Genomic DNA, 22,040 nt, shown 5'->3' on the forward strand with positions numbered 1-22,040 from the left:
CCTTGAGGATATTATGCTAAATGAAATAAGCCAATCACAGAAGAATAAATACAGCATGATTCCACAGACATGAGATACCTAATAAAACAGTCAAATTCCTAGAATCAAAGATTGGAAAAATGGGAAGTTACTAGTCAACTGACATTAACAGTTCAGTTAAGAAAGATAAATAAGTTCTAAAGATCTTCTGTAAAACACTGTACCTAAAGTCAACAACACTGGAGTGTACACTTAAGAGTTTTGTTAAAAGAGTAGCTTTCCTGGCTTCCCTGATTGTCTGCTGGTTAAAAATCCACCTGCCAACGCAGGGGCCACAGGTTCTATCTCTGTTCTGGGACGATTCCACGTGCCAAGTGGCAACTAAGCCTGTGCACCACAAGTACTGAGGCCACTGCAATGAGAAGCCTGTGCATGGCAACTAGAGAGTAGCTACAAATAATAAAATCAAAACAGTCTTTTTTTAAAAAAGACTGGCTCTCATGTTAAATGCTCTACCCACAGTTTACAAAAACAAGTAGACCTATATTAAATTTAGTTGAAACTTAAATCATAGGTCCTTTTGTCATTTTGTGTCCATATATATATTTGAAGACACTTCGGAACAATTTTATTACATTTCATGTGATTTCATGAATTCCACATGCGCTATGGAAGTAATAACGCTATTTTTTCTTGGCACGTTTTGATGCATTTAAAGTTTTAGTGGTATTCGTAAAAACTTTGAGCTTTTTCTTTAAGCGTAGTTGTATAGAAGAAATCTTTTATAGTCATTAGAATGAAAATAGGCTTTGATTATATTAGGGTTAAAGTTGCGTCTGAATTAAAATGTTGGATTCAGTGAGACAGCATAGGAGTTATAAAAAGTTTGGAAATGTTTTCTCCTCATTTGTACTATTTGAAGTAAATTGAGTTTCTCTGAAAAAAAAAAAAAAAAACAAGTAGAACTACTATTAGCAAAATTTTCCTGGGCAGGATGAGATGCAAATGAACTAGTTTTCTCTCTTCCTTCCCACTACCCTCTAGGAGATTATGGACAAACTCTTTGCCTGTCATGTAGTTTGCTGTCAAGAGGTCTCCCGTTATACACAGGAGACTCATCTCCACCTCAGATGAAGCACAGCCTCTCCACTGATGCCAAATAGCCTTTTCTAAACTATGACAGGGGCAAGTACACAACGAGGGTGGTTCAGCATTAGGATGTCTGCCCTAGCATCAGCCATTAAAACCAAGAGTCAATACTAAGAGGGACCCAGCTCTGGTCCTCTGCACGTGTATTCAGTCACTTTAGTTGTGTCCGACTCTGTGATCCTATGGAGCCCACCAGGCTCCTCTGTCCATGGGATTCTCCAGGCAAGAATACTGCAGTGTGCTGCAATGCCCTCCTCCAGGGCATCTTCCCAACCCAAGGGTCAAACTCTTGTCTTCTGCATCTCCTGCATTGGCAGGTGCATTCTTTTAACCCCTGAGCCACAAGCTCTGGTCCTACATCATATCAAAACCACCAGGAAAGCTTTGACCTTTTGTATGTCTAACAAAATCAGCCCTGCTTCAGGGCTTCCTTTCCCTCCTGATTGGTTCTCTAAGAAAAGCACTTTGAACCTCACACAATTGAGCACTGAATTTTCCATAGTTTAGTTGGTTCCTTGTCTCTCTCATGTTCATCTCCTCTTTTCAATGGCCTTTGAGTTATTTATAGACTGAAATTCTGTCCTTCATTTTTCTTGCACAGTCTTCGCCTCCCTCACGCAAGGACACCCACCTGACGTCTCTGGTCTGAGCAGATGATTTCTGGGCCTACCTGGTGGGTGCAAGTGGAAAGGTGAGTGGACTCTAGGATGGGAGTAGCTTCTGAGAGTGTCTGGGGAAGCTGGCACTCCTCTAGTATCACCTATCAGCATAAAGACTGTCTTTGATCCAGTGTAAAATCTGAGAAAGCAGTGGTCCCCGACACTGTAATAGTAAGTTCATGCTCCAGGCCACAGTATGCTCATGTGAATGTCCCCAGTAAAGATTATTTGAAAGAGATGATACGCTATGGTCCTTTAAAATTGTTTCTAGTAAATAGTATATTATTTTGCACCAGTTAATTTCTAAATACCTTAGATATGAGGTAGGTCTAAACAGAAAACCAACTTTACATCTCTTGAAAGCCTTGTAATCCACATCTTTGTGCATAGGAAATCACACTAGATATCTTTCAGACATTTAGGGTAGAAGTATTTGCTTGTCATATGGGTTTAAAATGCAACACATTTCTGTGGACAGAAAAGTTATCATACAAATACTATAGGGAAGCCTTCTGGTACTTAATGTCCCAAAATATCGTTAATTACTATAAAAATGGAATATACTCCAAATGGTAAATTTGTTGAATCATTTCCTTTTATGCTCTCTGCCACTCACATATAAATAAAATTTCTTCACTGACCAAGAGAACAATAAACCAAACAAATATAGGACAAGTGGGGGTGGAGAAAATAAATCTGACATTTTTCCTAGTGCCTGGGTTTGACTATTTATTATATTTCTAATTATAGAGCATGGACAGGGCTGTTTTAGGCTGGAATGCAAAATTTGTGAGAAGAGATCATTTCCGGCACAGAGTCAGAGTATTTCCTAAAGTATCATTAATCTTTCTTTGGTTTCCCCCCCTCCCCCCATCAAGACATACAACACAGATGTTTTTTAGTTTAATGATACTAGTTTCCAGGTAATCAAATTAGAAATGCAGAACATGGCCTGATGTTGATAAGCCAGTATGGTCTAGCTGATTACATCTTCCTCAGGTAATTTCTCAGAGTCATTAGGATGCTACTTAAACATACCTACACACACTCCAAAATTGTTCTTCGAGATTCATCTCCCCATCACTGCCAACCTCATTAAGACATTCTAATCAAAAGCCATATGCAGTGAAATCCCCATCCCCTACCACTTCAGCAGATAAAGGGAATTTAATGCCTTTCCCTGACCAATAAGGATGCTGCTGCTGGAGTGGTCACATAACTCACGTTCCCGCTCTGACCTATTGACTTCTCACTTCATCTAAGTAGCTCACCTAGATACGCAGGCTCCCCACCAGACCAGTTAAATGGCATTGCGTGGCTGTTGCTTAGTCGCTAAGTCCTGTCTGACTCTTTGCAACCCCATGGACTGTAGTCCCCCAGGCTCCTCTGTCCCTGGGATTTCCCAGGGAAGAACACTGGAGTAGGTTGCCATTTCCTTCTCCAGGGGATCTCCCTGACCCAGGCATCAAACCCCGTGTCTCCTACATTGGCAGGTGGGTTCTTCCCTGCTGAGCCACCAGGGAAGCCAATGGCATTGTGATGAGGGTCTGATTTTCAAACCTAAGATGGAAACAGACGATTTATTGATAGAACCATCCTGTGAATTTCACTAATGAAGAAGAGCAACTAAGTATTTCTGGTCCTGGATGGCTTGGGGGCCTAAATTATCTGGTTTACACCTGCAGAGTAATCAGGTGTGTTGATCAGCTGCCATATCTCCAGGCGACTGGCATTTGTGAAGGGAAAAAAAGACTAAACAACTCTAGTCTGGAACTTAAAGGGGGAAAAAAAAATTAAATGCTGCTCCAGGACAAAAGGAGACACTGCTGTGGTAACCAGACTTTTCTATATAACAAGTATATTTCTGCCTAATTCCATAGCATCTAGTTATGCTATTAACAGCCACTGCCACCACGACTATATAGACGTTTAAAGCAAGCAAACTGTACATATTTACATCTACTGTCTCAATGTATCTACTCGCAATGCTGAAAAAAGCATTGTGAAATAAATACATATTGGAAGAGGCATATGAAATATGGAGATACTGTCTCCATTCCACGAAAGAATTCACTGAAAATAAATAAAAATTACTTATTGATTGTTAAGCATGTACTGGAAAAAATTCTTTTGTAGGGCTATATACATAGAAACCAAGTCATCAAACCACTTAGTGTGCAACCAATAACTTAAATCTGAGAGAAACACAACTCTAAATATATTTAAATCTCTCTATACTTACTAAGGGACTTCCCTGGTGGCTCAGAGGGTAAAGCGTCTGCCTTCAATGCAGGAGACCTGGGTTTGATCCCTGGGTGGGGAAGATCCCCTGGAGAAGGAAATGGCAACCCACTCCAGTATTCTTGATGGAAAACCCCATGGATGGAGAAGCCTGGTGGGCTACAGTCCATGGAGTCACAAAGAGTCGGACACGACTGAGTGACTTCACTTTATACTTACTAAAGCCTTCCCTAATAGCTCAGTTGGTAAAGAATCTGCCTGCAATGCAGGAGACCCCAGTTCGATTCCTGGGTTGGAAAGATACCCTGGAGAAGGAATAGGCTATCCACTCCAGTATTCTTGGACTTCCCTTGTGGCTCAGTTGGTAGAAAATCCACCTGCAATTCGTGAGACCTGGGTCCAATCCCTGGATTGGGAAGATCCCCTGGAGAAGGGAAAGGCTACCCACTCCAGTATTCTGGCCTGGAGAATTCCATGGACTGTATATTCCACGGGGTTGCAAAGAGTTGGACATGACTGAGTGACTCTCACTCACTTCACTTCTCACTTCATACTTACTAAAAAGTTACACAGTCATGCATAGTGATGATGTGAGCTCTTCAAAATTCCCATTTACTTTCCCCTTAGGTCCTTATTATTTGCATTATCATTTGTGTTCTTTACCCTACAACATGTGAACACATGTGTGCAAGGTCATGTCAGTCAAGTCTGACTCTTTGTGCCCCTATGAACTGTAGCCTGCCAGGGCTCCTCTGTCCATGGGATTCTCCAGGCAAGAATACTGGGGTGGGTTGCCATTTCCTTCTCCAGGTGATCTTCCCGACCCAGGGATCAAACTCGCATCTCTTAAGTCTCCTGCATTGGCAGACGGGTTCTTTACCACTAGCGCCACCTGGGAAGCCCTTGCAACACATACAACATAAATTAAGCCAAAATTTCTGGTCAAGGTAGAATTAGGAGACTGACTTCAGATGAAGCTAGATACAGGGCTTTGGACTTACAGTTTCTAAAGAGCTCAAAATTTTAATTTTACCAATGTCACAATAATGAACTAGAAGCTATTCTTTAACCCAAATCCATTTTGAGAATAATTAAAGCCAATGAGTGTCATTACCCTGAACTACATGTTGTCAACACTAACTCTCTTAGTATTTTATCTATTTATTTGGCTGCTCGGGCTGTTAGTTGCCACACATGAGATCTTCATTGAGGCATATGGGACCTAGTTCCCTGACCAGGGATCAAACCCAGGTCCCCTGCATTGGGAGCTGGGAGTCTTAACCACTGGGCTGACAATGAAGTCCCTCTCTATTTTTAAAAGAACAGAACTTGCAAAGTACTCTCTCTAGCATAAGAAAGGTGTGGAGCCATCCAGGTAACAGATGTACATTAAATACTCCAACAGGAATGGGAAGATCATTTCCTCCCTAAGGATCTGTGGAGGAAACGGTTCCACAAAATCACAGCAGGGAAGAAATACAAAGTAACTTGGCTCAATGGACAAATGACCTCACATTCCTAGTTTTACAGCTGCACGAGGTACATCCACACCCAAGACATTCAGAAAAGGGAAAGTTAACTTCAACACTGTTTCGGAAGACAGTGTCTTCCTTTAATTAATAGATTCCAAAAAAGGTTAGCTTATGTTATGTGAAAAACTAACATATTTGGAATGCATTGCCCTGTGTGTACGTGCTAAGTTGCATCCGACTCTTTTTGACTCCATGGACTGTAGCCCGCCAGGCTCCTCTGTCCATGGGATTCTCCAAGCAAGAATACATGAGTGGGTAGCCATTTCCTCCTCCAGCGGATCTTCCAGACCCGGGGATCGAACCCACATCTCTTGCATTGGCAGGCAGATTCTTTACCACTGAGCCACCTGGGAAGCCCTGTTGTTACTGCTGTTTAGTAGCTCAGCCATGTCTGACTCTTAGGGACCCCATGGACTGCAGCACACCAGGCTTCCCTGTCCTTCACTATTTCCTGGAGTTTGCTCAAACTCATGTCCATTGAGTTGACGATGCCATCCAACTGTGGTCCTCTGTCGTCTTATGTCATCCCCTTCTTCTCTTGCCCTCAATCTTCCCCAGCATCAGGGTTTTTCCCAATGAGTTGGCTCTTCCCATCAGGTGGCCAAAGTATTGGAGCTTCAGCTTCAGCATCAGTCCTTCCAATGAATATCCAGGGTTGATTTTCTTTAGGATTGACTGGTCCGAGTCCCATTCCAAGGACTGTCAACGAGTCTTCTCCAGTATTATCGTTGGAAAGCATCAGTTGGCGCTCAGCCTTCTTTACGATCCAACTCTCACATCTGTACATGACTACTGGAAAAACTGTAGCTTTAACTATACGGACCTTTGTCGGCAAAGCCCTGTAATGACAGATAAGTGAGGCTTTGTTGTGCTTGTGAAATCTTGAGTGACCAACTTTGCATAAGCCGTCCAAACAGCACACTAAGCTCCTGCTGCTGCCACAGGCAGTGTCCTCCTTGTAAACAGAGGGATCCGGCAAGGCTTAGGCAGTAATGGTTTAGGATCAACTCTGGGACAATCAGATTAACTTCACTCAGTCATTGCTTTCTTCTGCTTTGGCTGGTTAATCCTCAAGCTCTCCTTTCAATCAAGCATATCCTCTTATTTAATGGGCTTTCAAGTAGAATAGAGACCACCTTGCAAAGTATTGCCAATAAGAAAATCCATCCAGGAAAATCCAGAAACTCCACTTAAGTTCACAGATAAACCTCATGAGTAGATCCAGTATTTAAAAAGATTACCAGAAGGGAATTTAGCTAGTCACATTGGCCAAATAAAAGTTACTTAAACTCTCCCCTTGAAAATAAGCTTTAGCCTTTTCTACCATACTGATAATAATGTTGATCTGAAGACATTAGCAGCAAGCTTTTAAAAATAATTTTATTTATTTACGTAGTTTTGGCAGTAGTCATTGCTGCTTGGGGAGAGCTGAGCTTATCATTGGGGTGGCTTCTCTTGTCATGGTGCATAGGCTCTAGGGCTCACAGGTTTCCACAGTGGCAGCACATGGGCTCCGCAGTTGCGGCTCCCAGGCTCAAGAGTGCAGGCTCAGTAGTTGTGGCACATGGGCTTAGCTACTCTGCGGCACGTGGGATCTTACAGGGTCAAGGACTGAACCCATGCTCTCCTGCACTGGCAGTCATATTCTCTACCACTGAGCCACCAGTGAAGCCCAGATATAAACAGCAAACTTTTAAAAATAAAAATTTAATATCTTTACTTCTTTTTCCTGTATGTATGCTTGGTCAGTTCATCACCAGGTGGGACAATAAAGGACAGGCCTAAAATTCTCAAAACCTACTCTCGTATGAAAAGGACTTGGTTATGACTTGGTGGTATTCTTGTTTGTGTTATTTCAGATCAGTCATGTTTTAAAAAGGAGGCTGTTTAATTTATATATGTCATTCAGGCACCCATTCTTTCCATATTGACCAATATTGTCAATACTCCTGAGGAAATTATATCCTAGGTAAAAAACCAGATGAATATAATCAATTCTCACTATACTTCTGATCCAAAAGGTCATGTAAATTACTGTCAGTAGTGGGTATTTTAGAATTCAGAATCCTGAAATGTGTATTTAGATCTTAGCTGTTTGGGGCTACATACAAAGTTGTAGGACTTAATGCCCATTTTAGCAAAAATAAAAAAAGGTTCTTTCCCAGAGCTGGACTGGCAACCACTTTGCCCAGTTCCGCTATGTGGTCCAGCATCTTCCCACAGTCCTCAGCTCATGTTGGGAGTGGACAGTGTCACCCCTCCCTCACACACTGTTAAACCTCATCAGGGCAGCTTTCCTCTGATTCTGTGATTTCTTGGGCTCAGGAAGGTAAGGGTTTGGGTTTAAAATGCCCCCTAAACCCCTGTAGCTGAACTCAGAGGTTTAGAACACCTCAAACTTCTTTTCTTTCAGGACTTGAATAAAACTTAGGAGTCAGCAAAGGGGAGGCTATTTTAAACTGGAGAGAAAAGCTAGAACCATGGATCTTAAGCACTTTGTAGCCACGGATTCCTCTAAGATCGAAGAACTTGATCGAAGCAGTGGACTCTTTCCAAAAGAAGAAAAAAGAAGGGATTTGTGTGAAAAACACATTTTTGAGAGAGAAGTTGTTGTCATCTTAAAACTCATCGAGGACGCAAATGAAATCAGTCATGCCATGGCCACCTCCCCAGGCTCTTTGCTAGCTTTGGATTGTGTTGCTTAGATTCTAGTCTGGGGTCCAGCGGATTTGGCGCCTGGCTGGGTCAGTGGGCCTGGGGCGCTCTGTTGAGTGGGAAAGGAGAGGAGGGGGGCACAGATCTGGGCCCCCCTTGCTGCCTCCTAATTGGCAGTCCTCACACTCAGCCCTGGCTGAAAGCTTAGGCTGCTATGCCAGCTCTGACTGGTCTTCTTTTAAATAGGGCTAATTCACACAGAATTCTTTTCAGCACTTCCAGGATTCCTCTCCGGGGCTAAGGACATGATCCAACAAGAAATCGAGTCTGACAGTTTCAGCAAAAATACAATTAAAAGCACATACTAGAAGGTGTTCGTGTCCCATGGCCATTTCTGATAAATACCTTGACTGTTTAACAAACACTGGGGAGAAACTGAAAACGCCCAAAAGCCACTCGTCCCATTTGCACTGGCCTGTAAGTGCTGGCAAATGTCGATGTCTGGGAAGGCTTTTAATGTTATTGATAGCTTATTCAAATAGGCTGGAGTGGTCCCATGGGGCCTGAATCACTACTGTTGCTGAGGAATAAGCCACTTATACAGCAAGACGGTTCGAATGCTCAGAACTAAGTGCTGGCCGTGCCTTAGTCGCAACGGCCTTTCTCGGCATCTATGACGTAACCGGAGGACAGTAGCCCTTTCCAGCCACAAGAGTGCCATGAAAGCTGGTCCACGGAAATGCTTCCTTTAAGGAAAAACAGAAACCAAAACCTCAAAATCTTTTAAACATGGAGTGCTGCTTCAGGAAACATTAATGACTGTGATGGTTGCAGAGAATACCGTGGTCCTAAAGTTTGTTCTTTCAGACGTATCTCATGTCTTCCCTGAGAGGACGAGAATGTCAGAGCACTGACCAGCAGGAAAGAAGGGGGAGAAGAGAGATGTCAGGACTAAAGGCAGGCTTGAAGCTGGAGGAGAGAGGAGCAGACGGGACAGACAGCTGCCCCACACGCTGGCCGAGGAGGGCAGGATGGATGTGCACGCACACAGGCGTGTTGAATGCCCGGCCATGTCAAGGCTCAGAGCTCCTCAGTGGAGAAGGTATAAGAACAAAAACATGCATGGCTAGAGAATGGTGACTTTTTTTTTTAATTGGGGTAGAGTTTCTTTACAATGCTGAGTAGTTTCTGCAGTACAACGAAGTGAATCAGCTGTGTGTATACCTACATCCCCTCCCTCCTGGAGCTCCCTCCCAACCTCTCCCCCAGCCCACCCCTCTAGGTCGCCACAGAGCACCGAGCTGAGCTCCCCATGCTACACGGGCACGTCCCCACTGCGATCTGTTTGACATGTGGCAATGCACACACGTCAATCCCAATCTCCCCACTCATCCTCCCCTCTCCACCCCCCACCCCTGTCCACATGTCTGTTCCCTATCTCTGCATCTCTATCCTTCTGGTCATATACCCTGAGAAAACCATAATTCAAAAAGATACATGCATCCCAGTGTTCACTGCAGCACAATTTACAATAGCCCCAAAACATGGAAGCAACTTAAGTGTCCACTGACAGATGAACAGATAAAGAAGATGTGGTAGATATATACAACACACAATGTAATATTAGCCATAAAAAAGGAATGAAATTGGGTCATTTGTGGAGATGTGGAGTCTGTCATATAGTGAAGTAAGTCAGAAAGAGAAAAACAAACATTGTATATGAGCACATGTATGTGGAATCTAGAAAGATGGTACAGATGATTCATTTTTTAAAAAGTGTATTTGTATGAATATACACACAGAAATACACATAGACTTGTGTGTGTATATAGTTGTTGCTGTGTGTGTTTTTTTTGTTTTTTTTTTTTTTGCAGGAGGGTGGAAATTAGATGGCAGACTGAAACAGAGGAAATAGTGTTTAAAAAAGAAAAGAATATCGATTACTTAGAACTTAATGTGAAGAGCTCTGATGGGTTTTTGGAAAACCTAGGTAGCAAAAAGCAACTTATAAAACACCTTGCTTAGTACCCTTCACAGTGAAGGCAGGAGAGGTTTCAGAGACATACACTCAAACTGTAGGATCATAAAGACAGGCTGCTTGCTCGTCTGTCTGATAACCACATTTTGGCTACCTTATTGCTCATTAGGCCATGAATCAGGTGGATAAAAGGAGAAGAAACTCAAATCAGTGCATTTGTGAGCAGCTCTAGTTGAAAGATGGACAAGGAGGAGATTTTAAACTCTAGTGAAGTTTGGTTTTCCACTGTGGGTTTTAATGATCTTGGGGATCTTGGTTCCCAGAGGAAGCAGTAATTGAGAGCCAGCTGTAGAAATGGGGAGGGAGTCAGTATTCTGAATGGCAGGTTTTTATTGGCAGATGGTCCTGGTTTTAAGAAGCCAGTTGGCAGGGCTGTGTATCTCCTGACCTTCACCCGTCAGAGGATGGGAGGCAGAAAAAGCTCATTTGCAGTTCCGTGTCAGAAATGCCAGGGTGACACGGAGAACCTTCAGGAGATAAACAGCAGGAGCCTCAGGATGACAAGGGTACTGAGCAGAGTTGGACTGCAGATGTAGACCTCACACTGTGCAAGTGAGACCCAGCTTGGGGACTTAAAAGCTCCACCAGGCAGAGAGCATGTTTTGTATAGAGTTGGACAACATCTTCAGCCTCGGGGCTAAGTGGAGGCCTTTCTAGTGTCCTGGGGGCCAAGGTCTGTTGACATTTGTCTAATAAATCTACCTAATGGTTTACTGTCATGGTGAGAGATTTGGGATAAACTGTGCTATGTGAAAAAAGCAGCTTATAAAATAGTATACTAAATGATTCAATCTTGTATACATCTATACATGAAAAAAAGAAATCTGGGAGAAAATACACAAAAATGCAAGCAGTGATGATATTTAGGAAGTGGAATTATGGATGGTTTTTATATTCTTCTATTGGCTTAACTAAATCTTTAAAATTTTCCACATTATCCAGGGAATACTCCAGGCAAGAATACTGGAGTGGGTAAACCATTCCCTTCTCCAGGGGATCATCCTAACCCAGGGATCAAACCAGAGTCTCCAGCATTGCAGGTAGATTCTTTACCATCCAAGCCATCAGGGAAGCCCACTGAACATATTACTTGCATAATAAAACATACTAACATTAAAAACATATCTAATGTATTTTGTGCTCAGCCTCTCAGTCATGTCTGACTCTGAGGCCCTATGGACTGCAGTCCGCCAGGCTCCTCTGCCCATGGAAATCTCCAGGCAAGGATACCAGAGTGAGGTGCCATTTCCTACTCCAGGGGATCTTCCTGACCCAGGGATTGAACCCGAGTCTCTTGTATCTCCTGGACTGGCAGCCAGATTCTTTACCACTAGCACCACTTGGGAAGCTGCAACACATTTTAATAAGTTAAAATGTATTACAAATGTATAAATGAGGTGTTCTATAAACATGACATTGGACTTGTGAGGAAAAAAAAGGTATTTCTTAATTGATTTCTAAATACTTCAAAGTGGATGTACCAGAATCTCTTTAAGGTCTAGAGGAATACATTGTACATTTCACTGGCTACAATATATTTACAAGAATGTTGATGGTCACTAACTACTTAGGACCTTGTAATTAAATGTACTCTTTCTATACAGTTACTGCTTCAAGAGTACACTAGAGTATAGGTTTGCTATAGTTGCCTATAGAAAACTATAGTTGCCTATAGTTTTCTTCTTACTTGAGAAGACAACAGATACAGGACTCGAAGGATAACAGACGAAGATGAAGTTCTTGGCGGCGGAGTGTTGAATGAAAACGTGCCTTCTGTGTTACTTTTGGTGGATTTAATTCTACTGTTTTGCTGAGGGGGTGGAGATTCCCACAATGATTAAGGCCGCTCTGCCTCCCTTCTTTTTAAAGCTCTTCCTCTTCCACGTCTGCTTCCCTCACATCCAGTCACTCTACAGAAGGAAGAAAATATCCATCCAGGTGGAGAAGAGAGCGTTCTAGACTGGACTTAACAGACATCAGTAAAGAAGCTCCTGTAGACCTGTAACAGTGAACAGCTAGGATAGAGTGGCTGCTATGGCAATGGGCTAAATTTTTTTTTTAACTTTATTAAGATTGTTATTTGGCTGCAGCACGTGGAATCCTCAATCTTCACTGTGGCACCGGAAACTTTGAGCTGCGGCATGTGAACTAGTTGCAGTACGTGGGATCTAGTTCCCTGACCACACATTGAACCTGGAACCCTGCATTGGGAGTGTGGAGTTCTGGCCACTGGACCACCAGGGAAAAAGACAGCAATAATAACAGGCAACCACTGTGCACTGGGCCATAGGGTGCTTGATACTTTATTCATATTCTCTTGCAAACTCACCACCAACTGGCTGAGTATAGAAATGAATGGCCCCAATTTACAGACAAGGAAGCTAAGTCTGAAGGGTGTTAAGAACACCCCATGGGAGCATAGTCGGTGCTGCATCCTGGTCAGATCTCCAGGTTCTTCTCTCAGCCTCTTCACTTGCTATCAAGGTCACCCAAAGCAAATTAGTTAACCTCTTTGTTGTTCAGTTTCCTCATCTGCAAAACAGAGACAGTAACAGGGCTGACTGCCCAGGGGCTGTATGAGGATTGAATGGCATAAGGAGACGACAGAGAGCCTTGAGCTGGGTACCAGCCACACAGTCCCCTCACTGGGCAATGATGCACTTCCCACTCCAAGACAAGGGGATGGTAAGCCCCCGTCAGTCTGAGTCGAAGCTCCTTCCATCCCCCAGACACACCTGATGTAATATAGCCACTGTTTAAGGGACCTCCCAACCTCTGTTCTGATCCTTTCAATGGGCTGGAAGGTCACTGTCCAGCCACATGCAATACACACAGAGACAGAGCTTCTACCTCCACATCCCACAGAGATAAGAAAATCAATGCTGGGGTGGACATGTGATGAGAATTGAGAGCAGAGCAGATTTCAAACCCTGAACTACTGTTTCAGATAAGTGCGCTTTTAAGGCATACAATGAAGGCAGAGACACTGTCCAATGTGCTACTAACACCTCCAAGTGTCCAAACTGTAGCCTCCTGTGAAATTTGTTTCTATTGTATGGAAAAACAAGAGAAGAAAATTCTGATATGTAATTCTGTCTCAAGTGGTTTCTGAATAAAGCCCTTACTATCGAGTGGTGTTTCAAGGATGGTTTCTGTTGTTTTTTGGTTTTTAGGTGTGTGTTTTTTTTTTAATTGGAGTACAATTATTTTGCAATGTTGTATGATTCAACCAAATGAATCAGCTATAGGTACACATATATTCCCTCCTTCTTGGACCTCCCTCCCACCCATCTAGGTCATCACAGAGCACTGAGCTGAGCTTCCTGTGCTTTATAGCAGGGTTGTTTGGGTTTTTTTTTTTTTTTTTCCCCCAGTAATGCAACAAATGAACAAGCAGTCAGTGGATATAGAATTCCAATTTCCCAATTACTTCTGATCTTTGATCTTTGTCAAAACACAAAATACACCTTTAGGTGATAGTGATTAATGTATATGTTTTACACTCTGGGCCTATCATGAAATGATCTAACATCTGTATATCAAGGACCAAAACATCTGCTTCCCTCCCTCAACCCCTGGGATGTGTGACCAGGCCACACATCCCATATTCGTATCAACCCCCCCACATAATTTAGATATGCTTCCATTAGCCATGTTCTGTCATGCTGCCTTTTAGGATGGTTTTATTACAGTTCGTTATTTAAATAATTATCAGGTTTCTATATTACAATGTATTTGTCTTATAAGATGACATGAATATTCAGAAAAGTCTTCACTGCCTTCAGACTTGGGATAGAAAAATTACTGTTTTCTGTCTGTCCGTTCCTCCCTCTCTTCCTCTCTTTTCCTTTTTTATTAATAAGACTTAATTCCTTCAGAGCAGTTTTAGGTTCACAGCAAAACTGAGGGGAAGGTACAGAGATTTCCCATATATTCTCTGTCCCCACACATACACAGCCTCTTTCATTGTCAACACCACCACCAGAGTGGGGACGTTTGTTACAGCTGATAAACCCACACTGACACATCATAATCACCCAAAGTCCATTATGGTTAATGGTTAGCATTACGGTTCACTCACTGTGCTGTCCATTCTGTGGGTTTAGACACTCGCATAATGACATGTATCCATCATTATGGTATTTCTTTTCTTCTTTCCAACATTTAACACTTAACTTATCGGAAATTCATGCAGTATTTGCTTAAGACCAAAATGTAAACTATTCTCTTTCTTACTGTTTTCTCTTCAAGCTATTAGTCTATCATTCTAACAAGCTTCCGTAGGTAACTGAGTCTTTTTTCAAAAGCTGTGTTTCTTATTTGTATGTGTTAAGCTCACTAAATAATCTGAGTCAAAATCTATAATTTCTATACCATTATTTTTAGTCTTCCTAGTTTACAATCCAATACTATAGAATTTTAATAATGCTCACTCGCAATAGATTTTTTAATTTGTTAAGGAGAGTTTATCTTCATGACTTCCATTCTTTAAAATTTCAGGTTTGATATCCTTGATTCTTTATAGTAAGTGATTTAGATATGAAATCATAAGGTATTTTGTGAGGATTTCTATTCATAAGTAATAAGAATCTTTGGACCAAAGAAGGATGGGAATTCCTGTGTCAACCAGTCAAAGGATATTTTTTAATTCAGCAAATAATCATTAAGCCCCTGCCATTTGCAGGCACTTTTCTAGGCTCCAGGGCTGAAGAGATCAGCAGGGAGATGCCTCTTAACCCACTCCCAGAAGAGAGCAATTCAGATTCACAAAGGTTAAAGTTAGAACATAATTATCAAGAATAGCTCCAGGAAGGCTGTCCCTTCTCCCCCCAGCCTTCCATAGGGGGTCTCACTTAAGAATCAACACAAAGAAAGAGCTCCAGAAAGCCAAGGACCCCAAGGATCGCCGATGTTGAGTAACACCTGAAAGCAATATTCAGCTTGATGTAATTGTCCGTTACATTTCTTGGCCGATTCACATGATTTCTGCATATTATCTCATTTGACTGAATATTCCATTTTCACATGGACCTAATTCATGTAGGGAATCCGGTTAAAAGACCATAAAAGCCTGGATTGTGAAATGTATGTGAGGTTGAGAGGTAATGCATCACTGGAGTGGATAAACCCAAAGATCATCCTGACCAATGTCAAATCCAGGTCAGCAACATAAGCCAGGCAGAAATGCTTTCGCTGGCCAGTTTCAGCTACCATCACTACTTTAACTAAAGAGTTATGACGTCAGTGTGGAAACACAAAGGCAGAGCAGCTGTGTGTTCCAGTGAACACACTTCTGCAGCTTCCATCAACACAGATAAACTCCTACACGAACACAAGAATGACGCGTGCAAAGTCACAGGCTAGGAGGAATTGCACATGGAGGGCTACTGCACAGCTTTCACTGCAAAGGAATTACCCTTCTTACATGAAGAGACTGACCTCCTGCTTATGTTTTCATGATTATTTCTTAACATGCATGGTCAAAATTCTAAGAAAAAGTCATAGGATTCTGAAGACGTTATAACCATTAACCAGCCACATAAAGAAAAGTCATGAGGCTGCCCAGAGGAAGGACTCATTTACTTCACTGTGAGTCCAGACATGCCCACCCTCAAACACCCCTGCTTTCATTATTAAGAGCAATGCCTTGAATCTAAACCCAGGTCCACCCCACTCATTGCCTTCTCCCTCAGTGTCCTCAAAGCAGACACTTGTCAGCCAGGTATAGGTGAAGCATTCTACGCCTAGACTTGTCGCCACCACACATCCTATTAATTGCCTTCAAATAACTCTCTCCAGTGACATTCTTTTCTGTGTATGAAAATCATCTGCTCATCTGATCGATATTGCCAGCAGCTGAGAAGAAAAGGATGCCTCACGCTATTTTAAGTAACTCACCTTTAGCGATTGACTCCTGAGCACACCATTCACCAACACTGAATTCACTTCCCAACTCCAATTTCACTCTGAGAAACAACGTGGTGGCTCAGATGGTAAAGAATTCACCTGCAAAGCCGGAGACCCGTGTTCAATCCCTGGGTTGGGAAGATCCTCTGGAGAAGGGAAAGGCTACCCACTCCAGTATTCTTGCCTGGAGAATCCCATGGACAGAGGAACCTGACCCCCAGTCCATGGGGTCACAAAGAGTCAGACATGACTGAGCCACTAATACTAACTTTTTCATGCTTCCTGACTCTTACTGATCTTCCAAATCCACAGTGAATAAGCCCCTAATATATAATCACCTTACAGATTTTCAGATCTTAAAGTTGAAGAAGTATCTGCTTGAGGGTTCATTTATGTTTTTAGAGACTTGTGTTTTGCCTTTGTCCTGGGTGGTTCATCTTTCATCCGGGGGTCCTCTGGGCAGTGTACGGCCTCTCATTTTCTGCTCTCTCTCAAGATGAACAGTGCGCACCTGATGCAGTATCCAGCACAGGCTGACTGTGAGCGCGGCTGGACCATCTGGCGCCACAACTCGGATTTAATGAATGCTGACTGGATGAGACCATGTGTCACATCCTGAGCGAGGCACCTCCTCACGCTTGGCTGCACCTGAGCCAAATCCATTAGTTGACTATTTAAAAAAATCTCCGGGTAATTAACCAAGCCTTTTATTTTTTGTATCCTGATGTTTTGACATCTCGGGGGGGCCTTGAGGACCCTGGAGGAAGTGTCCTTCCCAGGCTGAGCCAATTCCTAAAGATAAAAAGACTGGCCTTCCCACAAGCCTTTCATATACAAACCAACCGATCCTGAAGCCACACTCCTAACCACCTCCTTACTGGCTTTCTTACTTGGGACACTCTCTGCCAGCCCTCATCATCAGCCTTTGAAGCTTGGAGTTTAACAAAATGAACGTCTCTGTGAATGAATGAAAACATGCAAGACGGTAGGCAGGTCAAGTTCCCCAAACTAAGTGGACACAAATTAACATATTTCATTGATAAGGTTCATTTTTTCCCCCCACACTTTAATATCTCTGAAATCAGGATGGGTCTTAATAAGGACAGTATCTTAAAATGACTGACAACTTGGCAGTAGTCACAGCACAATCATCATTTCCCTGTATTTGCATCAACTTGGTCACCGCTATTCATTTTGTCATTGCTTCCACTAAGGGGCATCATTGGCATTGCATGTATTCTGTTAAATTGCCATCTAAATGGCTTTCAAAAAAATTACACTATGATCTGGCACTTAAAAGATGTTACTGTGTGTGCACCAAGGCAAACAAACAGAGTAGTGGGGTCTAAATGTTCTGTTACTAAAGGAAACATTTGTCTTTGTTTAGCGTTTCCACATTACCTTTCAAAGCAAAATCCAAATGCTTAACTAGACTGAAGGAAAACACAGAAGAGGAATCTGTGTTACAGTTCGTAACTGAGACATATACAAACTGATTGCCTATCACACCATAAGCAATGCTACTGAGGTACCAGCAGTAAAAAGTACCACAACTGATGGAAGAGATGAACATTGAAAGCTGTGAGGTGCTAGCATGACAGTTTCATGCAGTGTCCTGGAAGACCACTGTTACAGTGGCAAGTCATAATATAATAGGCAGTATTTTCTTTTCCTCCCTGTATAAGAAAAATCATGCTATGTCTTACATTCTGATGACATTCCCGATTTGATGAAATACAGAAATAAAGATGGGTTGCCAGTTAATAATAGGTTTTAAAACCTGAATAGAATGCAGAGTGGAAATTTGTTGAATGTGGACACTTTTAGGTTAGTGAGGTATCTGCATGCTCCCAACTTCAGGTTGACTATACCATGTCAATTATCTGGTACAGTTTTGCAGATCCCCAGTCATTTAAAGAAGTCGGCATCACTCTTTCTCCCCTCAAATGGTTTTGGTACATTTCCCATTCTGGTGCCAGAGTGACAGCGAGCACACCTCATGTTCCACTTTCTCAACTTTAATTAGTGCTGCTCCAGTTTTCCACAGTTTAGAGCTATCAGGCGGGAGGTGCCAGGGCTGTCTTCTAGACTGAAACCTCACCACGCTGTGGGGGATGGAGTGAAATGATTAGACAGGAGAGCCCATGTTAAATCCCAAGGCACACACATGGGACTTTGAGATGCTGAACACTAGAGTAACATGAGTAAAATGCCAACTACGAGGATAGGCTTCCAGGCAGCATATGGTCACAGCTCAAAAATGAATTTATCTCTTTTTAGCCTTAGTATTGCAAACCATTTTGGAACCAGAGAAGAGTTGAAGACTATAGCAAGGGAGAGAACAGACATACACACAACCCGCCTAGGGAAGAGAAGTGATAAAAGAGTACCTGTAGGTTATAATAAAAGACACGTTTTTTTTTTTTAGACACAGCTTCAAACTATCACAACTGTGATACCAGGTTTCCAGACCCTTCAGCCAGATGACAAGTGCCTCAGTGTAAAAGTGAGTAATCAAATCAGAAATAGGTGATCACCTCCATCCATCATGAAGACAACCAGTAAAAGCATTTCTATATGACAAATACATTATCTTTAACAGTGTTGACAACAGACCACCACACACGCAGCATTTGGTACTATTGAGAAGGCCTGCTTCCTGCCCTAGGGTCCTCAGGTGAGTCTCCTTTCTGGTCAGTAGAGGAGAATCTAGGGATTCCCTGGACGAACACCATCTTCCCCAGAAACCTTGTTTCAGTCTTCCACTGTAAGTAGGCAGGGCTGTGTCAGGAATTCTCTGACAGTTGGTACAGGAGGGTGAGTGTGTCCCTGTGAACACCGCAGGGGAGGCGTGGCTGCCAGCTGGTGGGGTGTACTTATCTGTGCAGACTTAAAATAGACCTGAATGGCTGAGAGGGGAGAAACTGCTCCTTAAGCAGCAGAAAGGGAAAACACTCAGTCACCTGTCTTCTGGAACCAAGGTATTAGGAAGGGGAAGGTATGTTTGGAGATTGCTATCTGACTTACATCCTGGGCGTAGGGGAGTGGGGGTGGTGTGTGGTGCCCATGATGTCAGTCCCTGACATCAACCCTGATATCATATCAGCTGGGCACACAGGGGTGGGCTCCCAGAAGGAGAAGACACTCCATAAAGGGCTCTGACCCAGGAGGTCGGGAGACGCAGGGTACATCGCCATGCTGGGATTTCCTACTGTATCATCACATGGGCAACTGTCTCTCCAGAGAGGCTAAGAGAGAGCATAGATTAGTGGAAACGGGCACCAGGCAGGAAGTCAAAGACATCCAGGTTCAAATTCCAATCTTGGGAAGACTGCACAACTCTTTAAATCCTAAAATAGGGGAAGTTAAGAACACATCAGGGTGACTGTGAGAATCAAAGTTACATACAAAATATCTAGGACACCTGTATGCACCATGTATATGCTGTATATATCGTGTCACCATGGACGAAGCAGGTTTCCTGCTCTTTCACATGTAAACGTTCTTATGGAAGTGATGTGACCTGGCGAAGGGAGAAACAGTGTGGACCAGAACAAGAGGTCCATGTCCTTGGCTAAGGCGGTCTGCAGGGTACCAAAGGTATTATGAAGTTGTCTTATGGTATGAATATTCTTGGTAAGAAATGAAGTACCTGTGAGAACCCACACGTATGATCAGAAAGGTATCAGGCTGATGTGAACGAAACAGAACTCTACACACACTTGTCGACATCTGCTCATTTCAAGTCCCCATGATAAACACATGACCACCTCTACTCCCAGCTACAGTGATGACAGACAGTGTTCCTACAACCTTGTGTAAAACTTAATAATAACTCTATTTCTCTGCATTTGAGGAAGTTTCCTCAAAGCAAATAATCCACACGGAAACCCATCTTTTTTTTGAAGGCTGAAACTTTCTCCCATCTTCGAGTGGATCAGTGCGATCTGTATTCTTTTTTCCCCCCAACCTGCACCCTGAGAGATGGGCCACAGCTTCTACTCCCCTTCCTGTGCTCCACACCCCAGCACGCTGGAGACCAACTGCAAGCCCAGTAGCATGAAGAAAATATTCAAGATGTGACACAGAAGGAATCACCGGCAGCTCCGACACACTGTTCAGGGACCTTTAATTAGAAGGTGCGGGATTCTTAACTACTACCTTCGGCAGAAGCCACAGCGGGGGTGGGGGGATTCTGGGTGCCCGTCCCCTGCTCCGATTGGGGGGGGGGGGGGCGGGAAATCCCCATCGAGGAATTCCCTTGGGGAAGAGCCTGCGTCGGGAATGCAGCTGGGGGGAGAGTGGGTGTGGGGAGACGGTAGAAAGTGGCCTGGGTTCCCGCTTGCCCATATTCAGGTCACGGGCGTCCCCGGCAAGGACGACCTGCCTCCCCTCTACCGGGGCGCGCCTCAGGGACCCCCGAGTCCGGCTCTGCGCGTCTCAGCACCAAACTTTCTCCTGGAACGAAACCTCTTTCGAGCCACGTGGGGTGGGGAGGGTAGGGGATGGCAGGAGGATGGAGGGCGGCAGGGCCGCCAGCCGCGCCCGGGAGACAGCCCTCCTCCCTCAGCCCGCTTCCCTCCGCCGCCACCCTCTTCCTCGCGGGGAAGGCGGCCCAGACAGCGCCGCCCCGCCCGGCCCCACCCACCCCGCGCCCCAGCCTGGGCTCCACAAAGCCGCGGGGTCGGCGCTGGGCCGCCCCAGGGCGAGGGGGCGAGCCCCGCGCGGTACCTTCAGAAAGAGGTCGGGACACCGGCGCCTGAGGAGACCCGCCGCATCGCCCGGACGCCACCGCCGCCGCCGCCGCGGGAGGCTGTTCCGCTGCGCCGAGACCCTGAGCTGGCCGGGGCCCTGCGCCGCTGCCGCCTCCGGTGCTCCCCACGCCGCGCCGCGCTAGCTGCGCCCGGGCTCCGCTGCCCGGCGACCGCCACTGTCAAGCGGAGCCCCGCCCCCTGCGCGCCCGGCGAGCCGCGGCCCTCGGGACGCGCGGCCGCCCGGATTGGCTGCCGGGCCGCTGGCTCCGCCCCCTCCCCATGCCCGCGCCCCTCCCCGCGCCCGTGGCGCGCGCGGCTGCCCGCTCTCTCCCGGGGGCGCCGCGGAGGGTGCGGTCCCGGGCTGGGCGAGGCTTCCTGCGGGCGCGGAGCGCTCGAGAGACTCCGCTCCTGTGCTGTGCAGTTTCTCCTTGGCCCGCCCAGGAATAGACACCCACAAAGGGCAGAAAAAGAGAAAACGTTTTCTCTAGGGCCCTTCGCGGGGAAGGCAGCGGCTGCAGCAGTTCTGGTGTGAAATGTTAATTACAGGAAGACATTTATTAGGAAGCCTATTGAAATTATAGCCAGAGGGGTTTTGCTTTTTTTTTTTTTTAAACCTCTTACACGGTCCAAACTTCTTCATTTTTAGGAGGAAACTTAATCCAGTTCAACAACTTACCCAAGGTCACAAAGCAAAGAGATTGATTTTGTACTTCTACACTGAATCAAAGCTGCTTCAGCACTCAGATCTTAGGCACAGAGATGCGTTCTAATAATTGACGCTGTGTACACAGCGTAACAAGAAATTAGGAATCCATAGAGACTGAAGGTAGATTAATGGTCGCTAGGGGCGTGAGGGGGGTTGGGGAGTGACTGCTAATGGGTTGGGGTTTCTTAAAGGTGATGAGACTGCTCCCTCAATTTGTTAGTGGTGATGGACGCACAGTTCTGAATCCACTAAAAACCACTGCATTGTATTAATACACTTTGAGTGAACTTGTGCAAGCTTCCCCCCTACCTGAAGTAGAGTGTTTCTATGAAACCTTTCATAAGCCAAAAGGGCAGCAAGCACAAAAGAATTACCTTGGGGCACATCTTGCTAATGAACACACAAAATCAATCAAGATAA

The 22,040-nt window shown here is 44.4% G+C and overlaps 1 protein-coding gene and 1 pseudogene across 2 annotated transcripts in view; both read right to left on the reverse strand.

Moving 5' to 3' along the window:
• LOC122686662 overlaps positions 1-19,357 on the reverse strand; it is a 29,229-nt pseudogene extending 9,872 nt beyond the window's left edge. Inside the window, exons 1-2 of the transcript XR_006338877.1 lie at positions 19,188-19,357; positions 18,157-18,265 (exon numbers count right to left, since the gene is read on the reverse strand). The product of XR_006338877.1 is annotated as a 40S ribosomal protein S18-like (transcript). The remainder of the gene's footprint in view (positions 1-18,156; positions 18,266-19,187) is intronic.
• Positions 1-21,088, reverse strand: part of FRY (FRY microtubule binding protein) — a 423,715-nt gene extending 402,627 nt beyond the window's left edge. The window contains exon 1 of the mRNA XM_043892044.1: positions 20,892-21,088. The gene's annotated coding sequence lies outside the window, so the exon portion shown is untranslated. The remainder of the gene's footprint in view (positions 1-20,891) is intronic.
• Between the last annotated feature and the right edge of the window lie 952 nt (positions 21,089-22,040).

The sequence above is a fragment of the Cervus elaphus genome, chromosome 30 (genome assembly GCF_910594005.1).
Source record: "Cervus elaphus chromosome 30, mCerEla1.1, whole genome shotgun sequence".
NCBI classification, from domain to species: domain Eukaryota; kingdom Metazoa; phylum Chordata; class Mammalia; order Artiodactyla; family Cervidae; genus Cervus; species Cervus elaphus.